The following is a 26,232-nucleotide window of genomic DNA, read 5'->3' on the forward strand; positions in this document are numbered from 1 at the left end:
TCGAATCAAATTGTGTCACTGAGTTTGTATTTTTGATCCACAAGCTTTGTCTCCTTCAGAAATTAATTTCCACATTTGCAGGACTCCAATTTCTCTTGTGTTTGTGCCCTTGATCCGACTAGTGGGGTTCCTGTTTTGCTAATAGCCTTATGTAGGCTGCCTCATATCTATATCTGTCGGTATTAGTACAGCCCGTGTTATGCATTTTATTTTGATAAGTAAATACATGTTCTAATGAAGCTCAGAATTCAATTTTATATCGATATAGTGCAGGATTTCCACGCTGACCCTGGCCTCTTTCCGCACATGGCAGAGTCTGAAAATTTTAGATAACTTACCCTCTAATGTTGAAGCTGAAACAACTATCTCTGCGGATAGACTGTTAAGACTAAAAAAAGAAAGCCTTTTAAAGGATTTCTTGAAGGCCAAAGTCATCCCGCTTGGTCTTCAGATATAAACGGTCCCTGTATTTTCCTTGAATATGATGAATATAAAATTGGCTTCTCACAGATAGAAACTAAGGGGTCGATTCATGGAATTAATGTGCGCCGAAAATTCCTGCGCAGAGGTGCCAAAACGTGCGATTTGCAGTAAAAGTGCGAAAATCGCAGGGAAACCAGCGCACATCGATTCATGGAAGTCTGTGCGCGAGAAAAACATTGGATGTGCGCTGAAAAAGTGCGCCGCGCACGCCGGCGCACAGGTCATCCAACAGCGTGCGCCACGGCCACTGCGAAATCGCACATAGTGCGGCGCACATCACAAAAGTAGGCGGAACACGGGGCATAACACTCGGAATGGGGAACAACGTGTGAAAACATGGGCGTCACGGGGGAAGTACAGGAGGCAAGTGTGCAGAACGCCCACACGCTCGCCTACAACCCGTATTCATGGAATCGAATAGGGCAAACTAGCGCACGGTGAAAGACGCGCACAGGGCCAAACAAGTACACCACAAGAAAGCAGGCGGTAGCGTCCCTGCGCCTGAAAAAAATGTGCGCCAAAATGTGTGCTAACAAAAAGCACCCATATACAGTCATGATGAATGGTCCATACAGTGGCCCTCTAGGACAAATGAGGTGCAAAGGGGTACCGACAAACACGGACACCCGCTGTGTGAAAAATAGCGAGTGCGTGTGTTTCTGGGTGCGTGGGAAGTTCCACACGCGATTGGCCTAGCTACGTGTACTTCGGGGTCCGCGGGAAGTTCCACACGCGATCAGCCTGGGTATGTGTACTACGGGGTGCGCAGGAAGTTCCACACGCGATTAGCCTGGGTACGTGTGTTTCGGGATGCGCGGGAAGTTCCACACGCGATTGGCCTGGGTACATGTACTTTGGGATGCACGGGAAGTTCCACACGCGATTGGCCTGGGTACGTGTACTTCGGTTGCACGGGAAGTTCCGCACGCGATTGGCCTGGGTACGTGTATTCCGAGGTGCGCAGGAAGATTCACACGCGATTTCAGCAGGGTACGTGTATTTCGGTGGTGCCGGGGAATGCTACACGTGATTTGGCTGTGTGGGTCCTCCCAGGTGTTCCCTCTACACCCTCCACGGCCCCTGCAGGCAGCCCACACCACAGGGGACTACCCTGCACCCCTGCTCATGTCCCACAGGCAACCCATCCACCATGGCCATGCCCCCCAGCCAACCCACATGTCACCTTGCATTACTGATCACCAACACATGTCTCCCAGCACCCCCACCCCCCAGCATCCAGGGGCACCCTCCACCAGGCCCCCACTCATGTCACCCATCACCCCCACCCCCTAGCAGTGCAGGGCACCCTCCACCAGGCCCCCACTCATGTCTCCCACCACCCCCACCCCCCAGCATCCAGGGGCACCCTCCACCAGGCCCCCACTCATGTCCCCCAGTACCCCCACCCCCCAGCAGTGCAGAGGCACCCTCCACCAGGCCCCCACAAATGTCTCCCACCACCCCCACCCCCAGCAGTGCAGGGGCAGCCTCCACCAGGCCCCCACTCATGTCCAACTCATGTCCCCCACCCCCCAGCATCCAGGGGCACCCTCCACCAGGCCCCCACTCATGTCTCCCACCACCCCCACCCCCCAGCAGTGCAGGGGCAGCCTCCACCAGGCCCCCACTCATGTCCAACTCAAGTCCTCCAGCACCCCCACCCACCAGCATCCAGGGGCACCCTCCACCAGGCCCCCACTCATGTCACCCATCACCCCCACCGCCCAGCAGTGCATTGCACCCTCCACCAGGTCCCCACTCATGTCTCCCACCACCCCCACCCCCCAGCAGTGCAGGGCACCCTCCACCAGGCCCCCACTCATGTCACCCATCACCCCCACCCCCCAGCAGTGCAGGGCACACTCCACCAGGCCCCCACTCATGTCCCCCAGCACCCCCACCCACCAGCAGTGCAGGGGCAGCCTCCACTAGGCCCCCACTCAGGTCCCCCTGCACCCCGACCCCCCAGCAGTGCAGGGCACCCTCCACCAGGCCCCCACAAATGTCCCCCACCACCCCCACCCCCCAGCAGTGCAGGGGAACCCTCCACCAGGCCCCCACTCATGTCTCCCACCCCCACCCCCCAGCAGTGCAGGGGCAGCCTCCACCAGGCCCCCACACATGTACCCCTGCACCCCCACTCCCCAGCATCCAGGGGCACCCTCCACCAGGCCCCCATTCATGTCTCCCATCACCCCCACCCCCAGCAGTGCAGGGGCAGCCTCCACCAGGCCCCCACACATGTCTCCCACCACCCCACCCCCCAGCAGTGCAGAGGCAGCCTCCAACAGGCCCCCACTCATGTCCCCCTGCACCCCCACCCCCCAGCAGTGCAGGGCACCCTCCACCAGGCCCCCACACATGTCTCCCATCACCCCTACCCCCCAGCATCCAGGGGCACCCTCCACCAGACCCCCACACATGTCTCCCACCACCCCCACCCCCCAGCAGTGCAGGGGCAGCCTCCAACAGGCCCCCACTCATGTCCCCCTGCACCCCCACCCCCCAGCAGTGCACCCTCCACCAGGCCCCCACACATGTCTCCCACCACCCCCACCCCCCAGCAGTGCAGGGGCACCCTCCACCAGGCCCCCACTCATGTCTCCCACCACCCCCACCCCCCAGCAGTGCAGGGGCAGCCTCCACCAGGCCCCCACTCATGTCCCCCAGCACGCCCACCCACCAGCAGTGCAGGGGCAGCCTCCACCAGGCCCCCACCCATGTCCAACTTATGTCCCCCACCACCACCACCCCCCAGCAGTGCAGGGGCAGCCTCCACCAGGCCCCCACTCATGTCCAACTCATGTCCCCCAGCACTCCCACCCACCAGCATCCAGGGGTACCCTCCACCAGGCCCCCACTCATGTCTCCCACCACCCCCACCCCCCAGCATCCAGGGGCACCCTCCACCAGGCCCCCACTCATGTCACCCATCACCCCCACCCCCAGCAGTGCAGGGCACCCTCCACCAGGCCCCCACTCATGTCTCCCACCACCCCCACCCCCAGCAGTGCAGGGCACCCTCCACCAGGCCCCCACTCATGTCTCCCACCACCCCCACCCCCCAGCATCCAGGGGCACCCTCCACCAGGCCCCCACTCATGTCACCCATCACCCCACCCCCCAGCAGTGCAGGGCACCCTCCACCAGGCCCCCACTCATGTCCCCCAGCGCCCCCACCCACCAGCAGTGCAGGGGCAGCCTCCACCAGGCCCCCACTCATGTCCAACTCATGTCCCCTACCACCCCCACCCCCCAGCATCCAGGGGCACCCTCCACCAGGCCCCCACTCATGTCTCCCACCACCCCCACCCCCCAGCAGTGCAGGGGCATCCTCCCGTTTGCCCCCACTCATGTTTAACTCATGTCCCCCAGCACCCCCACCCACCAGCATCCAGGGGCACCCTCCACCAGGCCCCCACTCATGTCTCCCACCACCCCCACCCCCAGGCAGTGCAGGGGCACCCTCCACCAGGCCCCCACTCATGTCCCCCTGTACCCCCACCCCCAGCACTGCAGGGCACCCTCCACCAGGCCCCCACACATGTCCCCCAGCACCCCCACCCCCCAGCAGTGCAGGGGCACCCTCCACCAGGACCCCACTCATGTCCCCCTGCACCCCCCACCCCCCAGCAGTGCAGGGCACCCTCCACCAGGCTCCCACACATGTCTCCCACCACCCCCACCCCCCAGCAGTGCAGGGGCACCCTCCCCCAGGCCCCCACTCATGTCTCCCACCACCTCCACCCCCCAGCAGTGCAGGGGCAGCCTCCACCAGGCCCCCACTCATGTCCCCCAGCACCCCCACCCACCAGCAGTGCAGGGGCACCCTCCCCCAGGCCCCCACTCATGTCTCCCACCACCTCCACCCCCCAGCAGTGCAGGGGCAGCCTCCACCAGGCCCCCACTCATGTCCAACTCATGTCCCCCACCACCCCCACCCCCCAGCATCCAGGGGCACCCTCCACCAGGCCCCCACTCATGTCTCCCACCACCCCACCCCCAAGCAGTGCAGGGGCACCCTCCACCAGGCCCCCACTCATGTCCCCCTGCACCCCCACCTCCAGCACTGCAGGGCACCCTCCACCAGGCCCCCACACATGTCACCCAGCACCCCCACCCCCCAGCAGTGCAGGGGCACCCTGCACCAGGACCCCACTCATGTCCCCCTGCACCCCCACCCCCCAGCAGTGCAGGGCACCCTCCACCAGGCCCCCACACATGTCTCCCACCACCCCCACCCCCCAGCAGTGCAGGGGCACCCTCCCCCAGGCCCCCACTCATGTCTCCCACCTCCCCCACCCCCCAGCAGTGCAGGGGCAGCCTCCAGCAGGCCCCCACTCATGTCCCCCAGCACCCACACCCACCAGCAGTGCAGGGGCAGCCTCCACCAGGCCCCCACTCATGTCCAACTCATGTCCCCCACCACCCCCACCCCCCAGCATCCAAGGGCACCCTCCAGCAGGCCCCCACTCATGTCTCCCACCACCCCCACCCCCCAGCAGTGCAGGGCACCCTCCACCAGGCCCCCACCATGTCTCCCAACCCCCCACCCCCCAGCATCCAGGGGCACCCTCCACCAGGCCCCCACTCATGTCACCCATCACCCCCACCCCCCAGCAGTGCAGGGCACCCTCCACCAGGCCCCCACTCATGTCTCCCACCACCCCCACCCCCCAGCAGTGCAGGGCACCCTCCACCTGGCCCCCACTCATGTCTCCCACCACCCCACCCCCCAGCATCCAGGGGCACCCTCCACCAGGCCCCCACTCATGTCACCCATCACCCCCACCCCCCAGCAGTGCAGGGCACCCTCCACCAGGCCCCCACTCATGTCTCCCACCACCCCCACCCCCCAGCAGTGCAGGGCACCCTCCACCAGGCCCCCACACATGTCTCCCACCACCCCCTCCCCCAGCAGTGCAGGGGCAGCCTCCACCAGGCCCCCACTCATGTCCCCCAGCACCCCCACCCACCAGCAGTGCAGGGCAGCCTCCACCAGGCCCCCACTCATGTCCCCCAGCACCCCCACCCCCCAGCAGTGCAGGGGGACCCTCCACCAGGCCCCCACTCATGTCCCCCTGCACCCCCACCTCTCAGCCGTGCGATTTGCCTGGGTACGTGTATTCCTGGGGTGCGCGGGTAGTCTCCCATGCGATACCATCAGGGTACATGTATTATGGGTCCGCGTGAACTTCCACACGCGATACCAGCAGGCTACGTGTATTACGGGGTTTGCGGGAAGTTCCACACACGATTGCCCTGGGTACGTGTATTTCGGGGTGCGTGTGAAGTTTCACACGCGATTTTGCAGGGTACGTGTATTTCGTTGTGCACGTGAACTTCCACACGCGACTGGGCCTGTGAGAGTGGGGTACGTGTATTCCAGGGATGAGCGGGAATATTTACTCGCGACTGGGCCTGGGAGAGCGTGTTACGTCTATTCCTGGGGTGGGCGGGAAGATTCACACGTTTGCCTACAACGCGCCGAAAAATAAATGGTCCAATCCTGAAACACGTATGCCAGCATGAAGCAGGCGTACGTCGACCCGCGCAGCATAAAAGTGCGCGCAAGCAACAAACAAGCTCAGACGCCAGGATGAATATACCGTTCCTAGCAGCAGTGGCCGTGGGTTACCAAAGGAGGAGGAGGAGGAGGAGGATAGTGAGGGACCGAATTTTCACTCCCAGAACCAGCCTTTTTGGGATGCCTGATGACCAGGTGTATGGGAGGTACAGGTTTCCACCACACAATACTGGACCTGGTCAGTGAGTGGGAGGATGACCTCACATCACCCACCCTGTGCTCCCAAGCACTCAGCCCCCTGGAGAAGGTCCTCAATGTACTGCACTTCTTGGCCACAGGATCATTTCAGCGGACAAGTGCCATAGTGGGTGGGGTGTCACAGGCCACGCAGTCACGCTGCATACACCAGGTCTTGAACATCATCACTGCACGCCCATCAGTCCGCAGGCACATATACCTGCCCAGGACACCTGCAGAAAGGCAGGCTGCCGCTCTTGATTTCTACGGTGTGGCACAATTCCCCAAAGTGCTAGGTGCCATTGACTGCACCCATGTGGCACTACGTCCCCCCAGGGCATCTGAGCACATCTATAGGAACCGCAAGCACTGGCATTCCATCAACGTGCAGGTAGTATGTAATGCCAAGGGAATCATCACCTCAGTATATGCCAACTATCCAGGGTCCACCCACGACAGCTTCATTTACCGAATGTCTACCCTAAGCCGGGACCTAGAAGCTGGGCGGCATGGCGATACATGGCTGCTTGGTGAATATGAATGCCACTGCACATGCATGCATGTCAGATGCAGAGTTATGTCACTACCCCACTAATGATACCCATCACCTCCTCACCAGGGGACAGTGCCTACCCTCTGAGCACCCACATGATGACGCCAATTCGGAACCCCATCACGCCTCCCGAGGTAAGATACAACACAGCCCATATCGCAACCCGGGGCATAGTGGAGCGCACATTCGGAGTGCTCAAGTCACGCTTTCGCTCCCTTGACCATTCTGGCGGGCAGCTGTTATATGCGCCCCCAGTAGTGTGCAGGATCATAGTGGCAGCATGTGTCCTGCACAATGTTGCAACACGCCGGGGCCTGGCTGTGGACATGGTGGTGCCCCCACATCCCCAACCACATACACGCCAGGCCCCCACTCATGTCTCCCACCACCCCCACCCCCCAGCAGTGATGGGCACCCTCCACTCAGGCACACACACCCTCACCTGGCACCCAAACAGAAGCCCTCCCACACACACCATGCACATGGATGACACACACATGCATGTGCACTCACTGGACAATGCCTCATAATCTGCCAGTTCTCCCACGCCTTGGATCTGTTCCTCCGTGACGTAGGTCCCAGCAACCTGCTCATGTGGAGTGAGTTCTATGTCCTCTGCTGGAGACCCACCTCCAGTCACTAGAGTTGCGGCATGACTTGAGGCCAGCTTATTCTTTGCCCTGCGCTTCAGGTCATTCCAGCGCTTGTAGCATTCAGTAGCTGTGCGCCTCACGATTCCAAGGGCACTTATGATGTCCGCGATGGTCTGCCAGTGTGCCTGACGTTGTGCAGGTGTGGTCTTGGATCCTGCAACAATCACCATTTCGCAGTCATGTGCGGACACATACTCTACAAGTGCATTCAGTTCGGCCTCATTGAAGCTGGGCTTCCTTGACGGGCCGGACTGTGTAGCCGTGTCTGGGGCATCAGTCTCTACTGGATGAGCACTCTTCCTCTTCCACTTGGAAGGTGGTGGGGATCCTGAGTGTCCTACGCCGCTCTGGACACTAGGGGCAGGATCCCCAGTGCACTCTGTACTAGGAGTGTGGGATTGCACACTCAGCATGGGAGTTGGTGCAGGCATTAGCTCAAGTGTGATGGTGTCAGGGGGAATGTCAGCATGATGGACTAGGACTGACACTGTCCTGGCTGGGTGTGTGAGAGGTGGGGTGGATGGAGCCGCAGCTGCCCCTGCAGCCTCCCCAGCCTGCCTACGCGGGGCAGCAGATGACCTAGCTGCCCCTGATCCACGTGGCCTGATGACACCAACGTGCACCCGCGCATGTGGCCTAGACCTGCTGACCTGGAAGTCAGCCATGGAGTCACCCTGTGCCAGTTCTGGTTCCACAGTGGGCTGGTCCAACAAGGGCTGAGCATGGATGGTGTCAGCCATGTTACCATCAACCAGGGGGGGGCATGGGTGTCCCTGACTGCTCCTCCACACATGGGGGGCTAGGGGCACCCTGCAAGTCATGGCCACGTCCCCTACCGGATCCACCACGGCCACCACTTGGGGCTCGGCCACCTTTGCCACCCTTACGGCTTGTGTGCCTCCCAGCCATGGCACTGATGTTATTGTGCGTATGGGAGTCGATGTGAACTATTGTCCTGGGCAATTGGGGGTCAAAGGGGTTGGGTACCAGATGGTAATCGTACCCTAGTGCTCTAGCAAGGTTTTATGTCACCCCTGGGGAAAGATGACGGGTCACGCAACGCACAGGCACCCCAAAAAAGGGAAGTAAGGTGCATGCAACCCCTCCTAGACCACGTGTGTGGAAAAATAAACCTGCACTACGCTGTGGCACCCAGAAACACAAGAATGAACGTATGCGTGACACACGCAGCCTAGAATGACCTCTGAAGGGGTACGCGACACACGGGGCAAGCACAGATGTTAAATACGTGCGCGACTCACCGTCTGCCAGGAACAAAAGCGTGAAAAATATGCGCGTGTGCGCGTTGGCAACACCCCCGCCAAAAGAAGAATTGTACGCTGTCTGAGGAGACAGGACAACAGTAGAAGGGAACGCGCTAAATGCCTTTCCTCGAATTACACGCAGACGTGCAGGATTTTCACGTGCCAAATCACTCCGTATCAAGCTGGCCACGCGTAATCACACGGAAGACCACGCTCCTGCCCAGAAATCCGATTTACAGCCCCCCAGAGCCCCGAGCACGCTCCCACCTGCCATCTGCTGCTACCTGCTGCCCACGTGCCCTGCCATTTGCTGCCTGCACATCAGCCAGGGGTGCTGTTGCTGTGACCACCCCTGCTGGAACCGAAGACTCCCGACTGGGATTCCATCGCTCCACAGCCCAGCCCCAGGACCCAGTTGCCCACCCACTCCTGCCTCTGGGGTTGTCATGTCGGGCACTGCAACATCTGGCACCACTGACAACCCCCGGCCAGAGAGGCAGAGGGGCACCAGCTTCAGTGCCAGGGAAGTTGGTGTCCTGGTGGAGCAAGTCCTGGGGCAGTATGATGCCCTCTTCGGAAGTGTGCGCGCCGACAAGGAAGGACGGACTCGGATCTAGACGGACATCGTGACTGCCATCAACGCGGAGGGGGTGGCAGTCTGCGACTTCCAACATGTCAAGAAGCGCTGGGAGGACTTCAAGTCCCGGACCCTGAACAAGGCCCGACGCCTCTTGAAGGCAGCGGATGCTAAGGGGCGCCAGGGCTACTTGTCGGAAGATCAGATGAGGGTCCTGGAACGCATATCCCCAGCGCTCCACGTCCAGGTCCTTGAGAGGCAGACCCGTCTGGAGTCGAGCGGTAAGTGTACATGCATCATGATTGTAAGCTGTGCGTGTGGTGATGTCCCAGTAGTGTGCCGGTTGCACATCTGTTTGTATGGGGCCGAGTATGGGTGGGGGTGTACAGGGCCGTGAGGCTAACACATGCGAGGGCTGTCATGTGTGAGACATGGATGGTGCTTGTGTGTGTAGGCTTGCATGCCAAATGCAGTTGTGTGGGCACACATGTTTGGGTGAATGTGTATGTAAGTAGGCATGTTCGTGATGTCACACATGTATGTTGTTTTCAGCTGCATGTATCAGCACTGTGTACATGTGCATGTGTGTGTATTTGACAAGGGTGCAACAGTGATGCAACATGGATGCATGTGACAGCGGGATGTGGAAGCCTGATTGGCAGATGTGACGTGGATGCCCATCTGAACACTGTGACAGTTGGCTGAGGTGTACACATGCATGCAAGTGTGGTGGTGTGCGTGCATGTGTAGTGCACTCCCTGTGTTGCATGTGATGTCTGGCTCACCCTTGCCTGCTCATGCTGTTGTATGTGTATGGATGGTGCTGGCAGTTGCAATGTGGCTGTGGTATGGCTCATGTGTGCAAGTTGAAATGACATGTGTGTTGCCAATTGTGATGCCATGTCTGAGGTTTGCCAATGCCACTCATGTGCAACTGTCATGTGTGTATTTGTCCATTGTGCAGTGCCCTGATGCCTGTGTTTTATTTCTCCCTGTCTGCAGCGTCAACTGATTAAGAGGGCGGAGAAGGTGCTGTGGAGCACAGCGGTGGGGATCGCACCGCCAGCCGGAGACGCAAGGCCCGGCTCCCCTCCCAGGTTGTCATCTCGTCGGGCAGTGAGGAGTCCGGTGCCGCGTCCCAGGCCCCAGCTGCCGGGGGGAGGTCCAAGAGGCGGAGGTCGGAATTGGACTCCTCGGCAGCAGAAGGGGCAGCTGGGACCCCACAGGGCCCAACGGGGGAAGATGGCACGGAGTCATCCAGGTTGGTGGGGGGTTTGGTGGAGGAGGAGGCCTTGCAAGCAACAGAGACGGGGTCTGGAGGTGGGGATTCCATTGGTGCTAGTGGTGCAGTGCAGGACCAGGGACAGGAGGCAGCACAGGTCGCCGCGGAGGTGCCTGTGTGCAATCCTGTCCCTGATCCTGTCACTGCATCATCTTGCACCAGCAGGGATGCCTAAGTCCAGACCCGTTTTCAGGCAGGGGATGAGCTCACGACAACTGGCCTTCCTCTGCCTGCGGACGTGGCTATCCGGGTCCGGGTTGAGCCTGTCCTGACTGGTGTGGCGTTGCGTCAACGGGCCATGCGAGGTGACCTTCAGTCTTTTCATGAGCAGACTGCACGTCATCTCGAATGGCTCATTCACCGCGTCGGCCTACTGGGACAGGTCACCCAGGCCGGATTCCTCCCTTTGATGGGGCTTGCTACGACCCCCTCCTCAACTGAACCCCCTATGCGCCAGTCGTCCTCCGTGCCATCTTCCCACCCATTAGTCACCTGGGTGCCCTGTGGAGCTGCCTCTGACGGTGCGGCCAGGCTGGTGGAGGAGGAACCCCTGCCACAGTCGGGAGTCGGACGTCCAGCAGGTGTGGCCACATCAACGACTGCACCCCAGCCAGCGGAGGATGTGCAGGCAGCAGGAGGTAGTGCACGAGCAGAGGCACAGCAGCAGCAGAAACGTGGTGGGAGCCATGATGGCTCGGGGCCTTCGACATCGGAGGGGCAGGCATCGGCCGGAGGGAAGGAGGACCCAGGACGTTAAGTGTCTTCCGTGAGGCAGCGGTTGGGCCACGCCATAGAAGCGGAGCAGCAGCGGGCGGAAGAGGCACGGCTCACGATGGTCAGGGCGGAGAACTCCATGCGGAGGGCCCTGAGGCGGGCCGAGTGCCTCGAGGCAATCCGCAGGGAGTTTGGGGTGAACATGTGGACGGCCCTGCGGACCCTAGGGGCCATGGAGGAGGACCGCCTCCGGGACATTGAGCAGGAGTTCGATGATGCCCTAGCCCGGAACATCCCGAAGTGAGACGTCGGACTAGCCCGCTGCCCTTGTAAATAGTTCTGTAGTTAGTGTTAGGTTTCCTTTGGTTTAGCATTTTTTTTGGACCTTTTGGACAATGGGCCACATTTTTGTATATATTATTTTTTTTTTTAGGTAGTGTTATTAGATAGGTTTCATTTCTTCGGTTGGGATCATGGCCCCTGGATTGTTTATCTGTATATAGTTGACTTTTGGATTTTCATTTTTTTTAATGATTTACCCATGGAGCAATGGTTTTTTTCCATGTTAATTTTCCATTGGATTTACTTTTGTGGACTGTGACTTTGGACACCTTTCCTTTGAATTATGATTTGTGGTTTTGCATTATTTCACGGACCTGCTGGTTTATTTTTTTTAATTTCCATTATTGTTTGTTTATTTTTGATTCAATTTATGTTGCTTTTAATACATATTTTTTCTTCAAACTTCAATGTGTAGTATCATCTCATTGGTTTCATGCATATCATGATATGGGTTTTGACATTCACTGACACCCATTGGGTGTATGTGAGGGACATGTGTTCTTTTCCAAACTTGCAATTGGGGTTCTATCCTGTTTTTGCCATTTCTAAGTGGGTGGATGCAATACTCAGGTGGGTGTTTGGCATTTGGAGGCTGACCATAAGGGCCAGGGATCTAGATTGTGATGACATGTTGGCTGTGGGACATGAGTGGGGGCCTGGTGGAGGATGCCCCTGCACTGCTGGGGGGTGGGGGTGATGGGAGACATGAGTGGGGGCCTGGTGGAGGGTGCCCTTGCACTGCTGGGGGGTGGGGGTGATGGGAGACATGAGTGGGGGCCTGGTGGAGGCTGCCCCTGCACTGCTGGGGGGTGGGGGTGGTGGGGGTGGTGGGAGACATGAGTGGGGGCCTGGTGGAGGGTGCCCCTGGATGCTGCGGGATGGGGGTGCAGGGAGACATGAGTTGGACATGAGTGGGGGCCTGGTGGAGGGTGCCCTACACTGCTGGGGGGTGGGGGTGATGGGAGACATGAGTGGGGGCCTGGTGGAGGCTGCCCCTGCACTGCTGTGGGGTGGGGGTGGTGGGAGACATGAGTGGGGGCCTGGTGGAGGGTGTCCATGGATGCTGGGGGGTGGGGGTGCAGGGAGACATGAGTTGGACATGAGTGGGGGCCTGGTGGAGGGTGCCCTGCACTGCTGGGGGGTGGGGGTGATGGGAGACATGAGCGGGGGCCTGGAGGAGGGTGCCCTGCACTGCTGGGGGGTGGGGGTGGTGGGAGACATGAGTGGGGGCCTGGTGGAGGTTGCCCCTGCACTGCTGGGGGGTGGGGGTGATGGGAGACATGAGTGGGGGCCTGGTGGAGGGTGCCCCTGTATGCCGGGGGGTGGGGGTGCATGGAGACATGAGTTGGACATGAGTGGGGGCCTGGTGGAGGATGCCCCTGGATGCCGGGGGGTGGGGGTGATGGGAGACATGAGTGGGGGCCTGGTGGAGGGTGCCCTGCACTGCTGGGGGGTGGGGGCTTTTGGGAGACATGAGTGGGGGCCTGGTGGAGGCTGCCCCTGCACTGCTGGGGGTGGGGGTGGTGGGAGACATGAGTGGGGGCCTGATGGAGGGTTCCCCTGGATGCTGGGGGGTGGGGGTGCAGGGAGACATGAGTTGGACATGAGTGGGGGCCTGGTGGAGGGTGCCCTGCACTGCTGGGGGGTGTGGGTGCAGGGAGACATGAGTGGGGGCCTGGTGGAGGGTGCCCCCGGATGCTGGGGGGTGGGGGTGGTGGGAGACATGAGTGGGGGCCTGGTGGAGGCTGCCCCTGCACTGCTGGGGGGTGGGGGTGGTGGGAGACATGAGTGGGGGCTTGGTGGAGGGTGCCCCTGCACTGCTGGAGGGTGGGGGTGATGGGAGACATGAGTGGGGGCCTGGTGGAGGCTGCCCCTGCACTGCTGGGGGTGGGGGTGGTGGGAGACATGAGTGGGGGCCTGGTGGAGGCTGCCCCTGCACTGCTGGGGGGTGGGGGTGATGGGAGACATGAGTGGGGGCCTGGTGGAGGGTGCCCCTGGGGGCTGGGGGTGCAGGGGGACATGCGTTGGTTGTCAGTAGTGCAAGGTGACCTGTGGGTTGGCTGGGGGGCATGGGCATGGTGGATGGGCTGCCTGCGGGACATGTGCAGGGTAGGCCCCTGTGGTGTGGGCTGCCTGCAGGGGCCGTGGAGGGTGTAGAGGGAACACCTGGGAGGACCCACACATGCAATTCACGTGTGGTGCTCCCCGCGCACTCCTGGAATACACGTACCCGGCTGCCACATACCATGATGGCATCGTGTGTGATACTTCCCGCGCACCCCTGAAATGCACGTACCCTGCTGCCACGTACCCTGATGGAATCGCCTGTGATACTTCCCGCGCACTGCTGAAATGCACGTACCCTGCTGCCACGTACCTTGATGGAATCGCGTGTGATACTTCCCGCGCACCCCTGAAATGCACGTACCCTGCTGTTTTTGCGTGTGATGCTTCCCGCGCACCCCTGGAATACATGTGCCTGATGGAATCGCGTGTGTTACTTCCCACGTACCCCTGATGTACACGTACCCAGGACAATCGCGTGTGAAACTTCCCGCGAACCACTGAAATACACGTTCCCCGCTTGGCGTTTGCTGTTTGGCAGCCCTGTGAACTGGTCCAGGGTTAGCACAGCCCTTTGCGATGATTTGTGATTTTTGAAGGCTTTTCCTTGCGCGAGGGCGTTCTTCGGGGCGTAACTGGCGCTGCTGCAGGGTCGCTGCGCCACTCTGCGCCACGGCTGGTTTCGGAGGCTAAAATCCATGAATACGCTGTGCGATGAAAAGGATTTTTTCGCACGCGGCTGGCGCAGTGTATCACACGGGGACACTCTGCGCCAGCCGCGTGCGCCACTTTTGTGCGAATTTGTATGAATTACCCTCTAAATGCTGCCGTAACCTGATGTTGCATACCATCAACACTGCATGTAGACTCGCAAAAGAAATTAAGCAATAATTAGCCTTGCATGATCAGGTATTTGCCAACAGCACCCTTATTGCAGATGCTGTAAATAAACTAAGTGCCATTAACAAAGAAGTTGAGAAATTCCAGAACTTACATTTTCACAAAAAACGGAATACATTTTTTAAAAAAAAGACGCCTCATTATAAGCTTGCCGGTCCGGTAACAACAGTACTGGTTGTTACTGGACTGGCAAACTACGAGTTCTGAATGGTGCCGGTGCATCCGACCTCCCGGTTACCGGCAAGGCTACCGCTAAACTTGTAATGAGGCCCATTTCCATTTTTTCAAAAGAGAGGGCTTATCCAGACCTTTTACCAGATAACAAACCACCAGCATTCCATTTTGGTAAGCCCCCAAGGTTTCAAGAGGGAACGAAACGGAAGTTCCTCGAACGATGAGACTGAGCCCACAATCAACCAGGATCAAAAAGAGACAGCCAGTAGAACTTTTATAGGGAGATGTCAACCACAGGGCCATCGAACCCCGATGAGGACCAGCAGAATCAACAATACCTCGGAGACCAGAGAGAGGTATTGTCCTCTGTAGATATTTCCGATTTTACAATTTATCATCAACTGCCCTAACTGCAGCCCAAATAAATCTGCTCTCCAGAGGACTCTGTTTTGTGCCTGCTCAGAATACACACAGAGACATGTTTGAACTGGAATTATGTACCTTCTTTAGGAAAGTTAGGCTTGCAGCCTTCTTTGCCAATATGGAGGACCTGGAAGATCAGGCAAATAACACATTCGGACTACCTGCCTTTTTTATGGTGTCAGATCAGAACAGAACACCCCCTCGGAAATTCTAACATTCGAGGAGATGATTCTGAGGGATCTCTCCAAAGTTATGGTGCAACAAACTCTGCATAGGCATAAGAAACTGCATGCACAGGAGTATGCAGCACTAAGGCAACTTTGCAAGAATCAATTGTTATAAAACCTGTTTGGCAAAGGGGGCGGTATTGTGATCATGGTTTCTCCTGTGGGCAATAACTCTCTTAATGCCCGCATGTGACCATAATCAAAATAATAAGACACCAGCACAGAAGTTGCAAAGGGAAACAGCCACAGTTTATATTCCAATGCGCTTAAGCGGGAAGCAAATTACAGCAAAGGCTTTCTGTTTTTCTGAAGTTATTCTGCGAGTAAACAGCTTTTTTACACTGGTGTTACATTGCTTAATGACAGGTCATTAAATCACAAGCTAAATACGAACACAGAGTTATGGTCTCAAGCTACGTTGGTGCAGCCGCTACTTAGCTATTTTTTCACTACTAGAGCCTGCTCCATGAATAAATGTGTTTGTTTAAAGAAAAGGGTTTCTTTTTACTGCAAGACAAGCATTCTAGAGTCGTGTGCAGAGACCAACTGATTAGAGAATGAATGTTCACTCATTTTGCAAAGTGTCAACAATTTCTTGGTAATAATTTTCCACAATCGGCCCTTTGAACATAGTTCTATCATCTTAATGTAATTTTAGTATAAGTACATTAGTCTGTTACACCTATAGCCATCATACTTCTAATTACATTTTCCTTCTGTTGTGACTTGATGGTCGTGAAGATTATGAAAGCCTCTGTCCCCAAGTACCACACAGGGAGATACTCAAATAACTCCCTGTGCGATCCCTGAGGCCACAGGTATTCGGTGCTGGAGTACCAGGAACCAGGAACGCCGGAAACCCCCAACCGCTGCAAGGCAAGCAGGTGATTACCACTATGTCAAAAACAAACAAAGACCAGAAGATGGGCTGTGAACCACTAATGGGCTTACCTAGGTGAAAGGAGAGTGGGATGTCGACCAAAAGCGGTATTGGGACAGGCAGAGTAAGAGGCGTTCTGAGCACCCTCAGTGTGTGAATGGCGGCAGCAAGCGGTAGAGAGGCTGGGTAGTGCTCTGTTGGCAGGTAGGTCACACACTGGGATACCTGTGTGAGCTGTGGTTGCAGACTCAAGCGTAACAATGGAGCGGGACAATCCGAAACCAATCCAAATGAGTTCCGAGGTCAAATTCAGATAGATCAACAAATTCCGAGGTAGTAGCAGGAGAATACCAGTTATAGTAATCCAGAGGTCAAAAAACCAGGAGCGACGGGAAGCAGGCAAACAATCCAGGGAGGAGACGCGAGGAATCCATGAAGCAATCCGTAGTCCAAAAAAGCTGTGAATCAAGAAAGTCAATAGTATGCCAAACAGTGCCGGATAGATCAGCTGTGAAGCACTGGACAAGCGCGTACTCGCTGCTTTTAGCTGTTGCCGAGTAGTCAGGTGATCAAGTGCTTTGGTGTCACGTGATGCACGCCCCCAGTGTGCACTCAGGACTTCTGCGTCACGTGTTCCGTGGCAACAACAACTGGCCGACCCTTCTGGGTCACGTGATGCGAAACTGAAGCGAGCCGGCGTCCATGACGAACCGCGGCGAGACGCCAAGGCAGCTGCCAATGGAGGAATGGACATGGGCGACCATCAATGCCCGTCTGCCTCCATGCGCGCTGCCAATGGACACCACGCTGCTGCAGCCCTGATTGGGTAAGCGAGGGTAAGTGTGCAGAAGGGGCAATGGAATGGCGAGAACCAGAGGGGGCACTGGAGCGGGCACTGGAGTGAAGGGAATCTGTATATGTGACAGCCTGCATGACAGAGCCCCCCACACCCCAATGGCCCATGATCCAGTGGGCTGGACGGACAATCTCGATGGAATTGGGCAACAAGACGGGGGGGCATGGACATCTGGAGCAGGAACCCACGAGCGGTCCTCAGGACCATACCCTAACCAGTCCACCAGATACTGCAACCGCCCCCTACAAAAGCGGGAACCCAGAATGGCGCTAACCTCGTATTCCTCGGGGGTGTTGACAGACACGGGAGCAGGAGGCGAAACAATACGGGTCGGTCAGGGCAGGGTTTGAGCAGGGACGTATGAAACACTGGGTGAATACACCAACTAGCAGGGACTGAGAGGCGATAGGCAACTGGGTTTAGGACTCTGGACACCCGATAGGGACCAACGAATCGAGGGAGGAGTTTGCGGCAACCAGGCAGGTGCAGGTGACGAGTAGACAACCATATGCGGTCCCCCACACAGTACTTGTCAGCTGCCGTTTTCATGGACGACTGGGCCTCCCGGAGATGGCAACAGTGTGGGCATGGAACAGTGGCAAGATCACAGATACAAGCAGAAGCAGCAGGAGTAAAAGACAACGAAAGATCAGGGAAAGGAAGGGTTCGAGGATGTTGGCCATAGAGAGAGTAAAATGGGAAGAAGCCAGTGGAGGAATGCAAAGCGTTGTTATAGGCAAATTCAGCGAGGTGTAATAAACCGAGCCAGGACTTTTGATGCTGCAATGACAAACAACGCAAATACTGCTCCATGGCTTGGTTCACCCTCTCCGTCTGCCCGTCCGTTTCCGGGTGGTAAGCTGAGGAAAACCGGGCATCATTACCAAGCAACTTCGTAAGAGCTTGCCAGAACAGGGACGTGAACTGCAAACCCCTATCAGAAATCAAGACCGAAGGGAGCCCAAACAAACAAAAAACGGACTTCAAAAACAGGTTTGCTAGAGCGGGAGCGGAAGATATCCCCGAACAGGGTATAAAGCGAGCCATCTTTGTGAAAGAGTCAACCACTACCCAAACTGTGTCGTAACTTTGCACCCGGGGTAAATCCATAACAAAATCCATTGTGAGGGTATGCCAAGGTTTCAGAGGTACAGGCAGTGGCTGAAGCAGACCCAAAGGGCGACCCCTACGGGTGTTGCATTGGGCGCACACTGAACATCTGTTGACGTAGTTTTCTACATCACGTCTCATCGACGGCCACCAGCACCAACGCTTAAGCAATGCTAGAGTGCGCCTTTGACCAGGGTGTCCATTGATGATGGTGTTGTGGGACCATTCCAATGCCAGATTTCGGGTATCACTGGTGGGCAACACCAACCTCTCCTGTATAAAAGGTAGTCCATCGCGATATACGGGATGCCACTCTGATAACTGGTGTTGGGAAACACAGAGACGCATGGCAGACAACAAAGGCTGCAAGGGTGTACAAATGCAGACTACGTGGCCATGATCAAGTACGGTTTCTGGAAAGATCGGAAGGGACACCCCCCAGGAGAGTGGGACAATGCGTCTGCTTTACCATGGGACACACCTGGCCTGTGTTTGATTTGGAAGTCATATGCCACGAAAAACGGGTGCCATAGCACTTGCCAGCTATTGACACATTTGAGTGAAGCCAGGTCCTGCAAGTTACGATGGTCCGTGTATACAGTAGTCTGGTGCCTAGCCCATAGAAGGTGGTGCCTCATACCTGAAAGGTGTCTTTGATAGCTAGGAGTTCCTTCTCTGTGACTGTATAGTGAGACTCACTGGCTGTGAATTTGCGTGAGTGGTATGTAACAGGGTGTAGGCGGCCAGTTGGCGGGGATGGTTGAGAAACAATGGCCCCTAATGCAAACGATGAAGCATCCTCCTCCACCACAAAGGGTAATTCCGGGTGTTGCAGAACCGGAGCTGTGGTAAAGGAGGATTTGAGCGACTCAAAAGCCGCTTGCTGCTCTGAAGACCACGTGAAGGGGACATGAGGGCTAGTCAGGGCCGTAAGAGGTGCCAAGATAGAAGAGAATCCCGAGATGAACCACCGAAAGAAGTTGGCGAATCCAAGGAACGATTGTAGGGACTTGAGATTTGCCGGAACAGGCCAGTCCAAAACAGCACGAATCTTGGACTGATTTATGGTCAGCCCTCTCATTGAGATATGGAAGCCCAAGAACTCTACCTCCTTGGTATGGAACTGGCATTTTTCTGGTTTAGCAAAGAGCGCATTCTTGCGCAACCGAGACAGGACTTCTCTTACATGGGACACATGCTCCTCTAAGGAAGAGGAGAACACGAGAATGTCGTCCAGGTAGACCATGACATAAGTGTCCAAGATGTCACTGAACACATCGTCCATAAACCGTTGGAACGTGGCCGGGGCATTACACAGCCCGAAGGGCATAACTGTGTATTCGTACAGACCATGTCGGGTGCAAAATGTCGTCTTCCACTCATCTTCCTCACAGATACGGATCAAATTGTATGCCCCTCGGAGGTCGAGTTTGGTGTAGATAGAAGCGTGAGTCAACCGATCCAGTAGCGGGGTTATGAGTGGAATTGGGTAACGGTTTTTGACCGTGATGGCGTTTAGTCATCTGTAATCAACACAAGGGCGAAGGTTGCCCTCCTTTTTCGGGACAAAGAAGATTGGGCTCGCTGCGGGTGAGGTATAGAAGGCCTTATGTGGCCCAAACGCAGAGCCTTTTGAATGTAGTTCTTTAGAGCCAGATCTTCGGACGGAGAAAGGGAATAGACCCACCCCTTGGGTATCGTGGCGTCGGGGACCAGATCTATGGGACAATCGTATGGCCTATGCGGGGTAGGCCCTCTGCGGTCCCTTCATCAAACACTGCCCGATAATCATGATAAGCCGTGGGGATGCTAGCCATGACAGCACCAATCGTATGTGGGACTGATGCAAGTGGCTCGTCCACTTCGGTTACAGCAAGAAGAGCAATAGCCCCTAGTGCTCGTGATGGGGTAGGCGACCCCTCGGATTCCATGAGACAGAAGTGTTGGCAAACCTCAGATTCGAAAAGGACTTGATCGGTTCCCCAATTAATAAGCAGGTTGTGCTGTCATAACCAGGGTATACCCAGGATGACTCCAAACTGGGGGGTGGATATGAGATCAAATGTAAGTGTTTCCCTATGGGTATCCTGAATGACTACTTCTAGAGGGGCGGTCTGTTGCCTGATAGGACCGGAAGTAAGGGACGTTCCATCCACGGCTTGCACTGGTTCAGGACACTTCTTGGTTACTAAAGGTAAATTGAGGGTATTAGCCAATGTTATGTCAATAAAGTTGCCTGTGGCCCCTGAATCGATCACTATCTGAACGGAGTGTGTGGTGTCCGGGTTTGGTTTCAGAAGAGCATGGACTATGACTGGTCTTATGGACCCAAACACGGGAGCTGTATCGAAGGGGGACTGGTGAGTGCTCGCCCTAGCCCCCAAGTTTAGGGACGAGCTTTCTGAAAACCCTGATTCCTGTACTTTGGACGGCACGGACAGTCCTTGACATAGTGTCCGTTAAGACCACAGTAAAAGCAGGCATTGTCCGCTCTCCGACGTTCCCATTCCGTGGTGGTTATGGGGCTACCTACTCCTCCAACCTGCATGGGTTCACTGGGTGGTTCGGAAGGTTGAAGAAGGGTTTGTGCACCGGAAATCCCGGCTTCCGCCCTCCGTTCGGTTCTTCGGGCGTCTACCTGCAAAGCCTGGTCAACCAGATCGGGGTACAACGCCGGTAGCGACGGTACAACCGAAAGAGCATCTTTCATGTGGCTATTTAATCCCCTGTAGAATACCACAGCCTTTTTGCTCTCAGGCCATGAGGTTTCCAATGATAGCTGGTTAAAGCAGGTTATGTATTCAATGAGTGGATGTTTTCCCTGGGCAAGGTCAAGCAACTCTAGACCCCGTGACTGGGCCTTATGTCTGGTATGGAACACCTTGGACATCTCACTCACCAATAGGTCAAAATCATAGAGGGCTGGGTGGTTGTTTTCTAGCAGAGGGTTCGGCCAAGTAGCTGTGATGCCGGTCAAATGGGACAACATAAAGGTGGCCTTGGTGGTAGAGTCAGGGAACGGCAGAGGTCTGCAAAGGAAGTGAAGTTTGCACTGGTTCAGAAACGTGCAGAACTTCCTGAGGTCACCGTGGTATCTTTTGGGGGCTGCTAACGGAAAAGGGGTAGGAACCACTACCGGGAGGGGGCGGATGGTGTGCCTGTGGGGGCCGTGAGGCCCCGACGCCTGCGGGGTAGTATCCCCGAACTCAGGATCTGATGGTAGGGGATGGCGTGTACTCTGTAGGGTGTCAAGCCAGTGATGAATGGCTGTGGTGGCTGCAGCCATGTCTGCCCTTAGGGCGGTGACAGCTTGGACTAAAGCGGCCACAGGGTCTCCGGCCGAGGCCTCCATAATCCGGACGACGAATCAGGCTTCACGGTCTGTTGTGACTTGATGGTCGTGAAGATTATGAAAGCCTCTGTCCCCAAGTACCACACAGGGAGATACTCTAATAACTCCCTGTGCGATCCCTGAGGCCACAGGTATTAGGTGCTGGAGTACCAGGAACGCCGGAAACCCCCAACCGCTGCAAGGCAAGCAGGTGATTACCACAATGTCAAAAACAAACAAAGACCAGAAGATGGGCTGTGAACCACTAATGGGCTTACCTAGGTGGAAGGAGAGTGGGATGTCAACCAAAAGCGGTATTCCGACAGGCAGACTAAGAGGCGTTCCGAGCACCCTCAGTATGTGAATGGCGGCAGCAAGCGGTAGAGAGGCTGGCTCTGTTGGCAGGTAGATCACACACTGGGATACCTGTGTGAGCTGTGGTTACAGACTCAAGCGTAACAATGGAGCGGGACAATCCGAAAACAATCCAAATGAGTTCTGAGGTCAAGTTCCAGAGAGATCAACAAATTCCGAGGGACTTGCAGGAAAATACCAGTTATAGTAATCCAGAGGTCAAAAAACCAGGAGCGACGGGAAGCAGGCAAACAATCCAGGGAGGAGACGGGGGGAATTCGTGAAGCAATCCGTAGTCCAAAAAAGCTGTGAATCAAGAAAGTCAAAAGTACGCCAAACAGTGCCGGATAGATCAGCTGTGAAGCACTGGACATGCCCGTACTTGCCGCTTTTAGCTGTTGCCGAGTAGTCAGGTGATCAAGTGCTTTGGCGTCACGTGATGCGCGCCTCCAGTGTGCACTCGGGACTTCCGCGTCACGTGTTCCGTGGCAACAACAACTGGCCGACCCTTCTGGGTCACGTGATGCGAAACTGAAGCGAGCCGGCGTCCATGACGAACCGCGGCGAGACGCCAAGGCAGCTGCCAATGGAGGAATGAATGCAGGGACCTCGGGTGACCATCAATGCCCGTCTGCCTCCATGCCCGCTGCCAACGGACACCACGCTGCTGCCGCCCTGATTGGGTAAGCGAGGGTAAGTGTGCAGAAGGGGCAATGGAATGACGGGAACCAGAGGGGGCACTGGAGCGGGCACTGGAGTGAAGGGAATCTGTATATGTGACATCCTGCATGACACCTGCATAATGAAAGCATCTGTAGTGGATACAGAAGTTGCCTGTGATCTGATACATGAAGCCAATGTCTGGCACAAAGCAGGCACACAATTTATAAAAAGACATATTAAAAGGAAAATAGCAAAAAAAACAAAGATAATGGACAATAGTTTCCATCTGAATGTTCTCATTAGAGACCACAAAGATCAACTCATATCTAATGCACCTGTAGGGAAGTGTGCTTGGTCCGCAAATCTCTGGAGATTATTAGTAGCATACCTTGCTGAAAGTGAGGTGTCCGATATGAATTAGCAGCATTTATTTCCGATAATCTGACAAACCTCTCCTTTCGATGCTAAAACCATATTGAGTACTACTCTGTTCTGCAATGCTACAAGGCACACAGCTTATAAGTCAACAGTGAAATTAGCGAGGGTATCTGATGTTTCACTTATAGCAACTTCTAGTAGTCGTGACAGTCTACGTATATCTCTGGAATTAACAGAAGATCCATACCAGGGAATGATTGCTTTAAGCCAGGATATCTCCCATTACCTGAGGTCCAGCAGCATCCTGCATTACCTGACGCTTTTGCCATAAGAGAGGAGACCAATCGCTTTCTTTTACCGTGATAGCAGGCAGCACAAACCCCATGTGGCACATCTTGCCCAGTTGGAAGGTAACCAAGAATATACATTGGTAGCACACATAAAATATTCTGATTCCCCTACATAGAGAGGTCCTTTAAACACCTTGGCCGGTAGGTGCAATGTATAGTTACAGTTCAGGGTAAAGCCCATATCCTTTGGAGCATTGCTGGAGATGCACGACCCTCTCTGGGGTGAAATAGCCATACACTCATGGTTTGGCATGGCTTATGTATGGAGCAAATCCAAAGAGCAAAAGGAAATTCCAATAAGACAGGTTTCACAGAGCTTAGTTGCTCCTTGGAGTGTCTCTTTGTGCTACTGCACCCCGGAGTAGTGCATTAAAGTCGGCAGTATTGACTGCCTGGCAGTTGTCCCTCAAAGAAAGGGATTCCTCGTTACTGCTTACAGTCCAATAGTTGTCAGTTCACAGTTTCCTGGGTCTCAAGTTGTATCACAGCCCCTCTGTTGCTCCAGCAATGTCTTTGGGATGGGCGATATTAGTACAAGAGTCAATAGTCTTGCTACTGAGAGGCGGCTTTTGGGTCTCCTTACCAGACAATTCACTATCCACAAGGGCAGGCAAAAAAGAGGGCGGTGTGTGCTTCACATAGCTAGAGTGAATCCAATTTTTACGGCCGGTACACTTCAAAGCAGTCTGACTGTTTTATTAATACCTGCAGACCAGATGCTCGCTGAAAATTCTTAGTAAAGACCGACTAGCACCTAGCTGTGTCCTGGCCCTTCCAGTGGTTTTGGCAAGTTATCAGCAACCTGTTTGTGGAGAACAGACAATGTTTTAGTCAGCTCCTTACAGTAATCTATCAACAAAGGGTAAGGTACATCTCTTAGTCTTTTTGGATTTGGTATGCCGGTATGCCCCATACATTAGCTGGGCGGGCCATGACTCCTTCATAAGGAGACAGTCCTACACCCAAATGCACAATGGTTCTCATAGATAATGTCCATCCTAGGGTACTACTTGCACATATTTGTTTCCTTGACAGGGAGGAATTCCATGAAATCTATTTGCAAAGCTTCAAATGGTAATTCAGGAGGTCTAAAATGGCCTTTTGGTGCACCTTCACCTTTACTCACATTATGAACAGCACGAACATGCCAGTTTCTACAATACACAATCAATGCTTGTCTTAATTTAGTGTTGCTACATACTTTGGTCAGCAGACTGAGCATGCCATCTGTCCCTACATGAGATGGACCATGGGCATGAGACAACATTGGGGGGGATATATGTGTTTGGCAACTTCCATGTGCGTCCATTCTTGTGAGTCCGCCGAGCATCCGTCTATACATTTATCATGCAGTTTCTGCAATCCTGAGGCTCTTGCTCAGTGGTCTCAGCCTTTAATAGTTTGTACAGTATCAAAGGTATTATCAAATATCATATTCTCTGGATGCATCATATGTGTGGCATACATAAGGGATACAGGGAATTGTGCATTTGCTTTTGCAATTCGGTCGGGAAAAGCATTATCTCCTCTTGTTCAGAGGAGAATCGCCTAGCATTTTGGTGCTGGACTGCCCTTGTGGGTGGGACAAAGACTGATATGTGTGAGGAACCTTGTCTCACCCACTAGTCCCTGGGGATCTGTCATCCAGGTGGCCAGGACACGGCCATTGCTTTTGGATCCAGTTCCTGGGGGTGGGCCAGTGCTGCAGGATCACCTTAATGAGGGGTCTTCGGGGAGTGGGAATGGGACACCGGACGGTGAGACGCATATCCCCTTCCCTGTAACACCTTTTCCCCATTCTACCATTTAGGATACTTAGGAACTCAACCCCACCCCCCCTTTCCCGACACAAACACTTTCTCACGGACAGCTCACTGTGAGAGAAAACGGACTAACACCCGAGCTGTATACCTGACATGTTCCAACACAAGGGTCAGGCAGAGTCAGGCAATTATTGATAATTGTACACACCTGACTTCATCACACTTCACCACACTGATAAAAGGCAGAGCATGAAAGCACACGCTGTGCAAGGCAAAACACACGATGAAGCAGAAGTTATGAGATGGCAGTTTAATATGAGGAAAAAGATGGCAAGACCAGAAATGGTTGCAAGGAGGGAATTGCCCTTGACCTTTTCAGAGGAAAACCGCTACTTTCACGAGCCTTCCGAGAATAAGAAACATAAGACTGGGAACTAAAGCTGAAGAAACGTGCATTGTGTGTCGAAGGTACCCGGGGCTCTCCCGCATCAATAGCCAAGGCGGGGAGAAGAGATTGCTGCTGTGGTGCTGTCCTTGGCTCCTAAAACAAAGCAGTGCCAGTAAAGTCAGCACAGCCGGTGGGTAGGGGAGGCTGATAGCAGAACGGTCTGTGTTAGCACCAAGGTTGCAAGCGGCAACATTGTATGTAGAAATCTGCAGATAACAGAGTGTGAGGCGTATGTGATGAGTGACGCGAATATAATTGAATATCCAAGGAGTGACTAAACCTTTGAAACCAAGATAGATACCATATACAGAGTGGACCAGTACCATGATTCAAAGGTCTTTGTTAGGTATCCAACTGAGCGTGTAAAATTGTGAACTGTGAAATCGAAGTGGTCCTACAAAGGGTCAAGCTAAACCCTGTGCATATTGGAAAGTCTTTGATTGCTAATATGAAATGCAATTGGTCCGAGCATGGCTGAGAGAGACCAATTGTGTAAAAGGGATGTGAGCCCGGGTGAGGGGGATGCGGGGTGAACCTTGAGTCACCTGAGAAACGATATCCTATAAGCACTGGAGAAGAGGATCTGAGCCTAGAATAGGGGGATCCAAACTAAACAGTGTAGTATCAGAAGGATCTGAGCCCGGCTGAGGGGGATTTAGGGTGAAGAGTGACTCACCT

Source organism: Ambystoma mexicanum, chromosome 12 (assembly GCF_040938575.1).
Source record: "Ambystoma mexicanum isolate Mex_15411 chromosome 12, UKY_AmexF1_1, whole genome shotgun sequence".
NCBI classification, from domain to species: Eukaryota; Metazoa; Chordata; class Amphibia; order Caudata; family Ambystomatidae; genus Ambystoma; species Ambystoma mexicanum.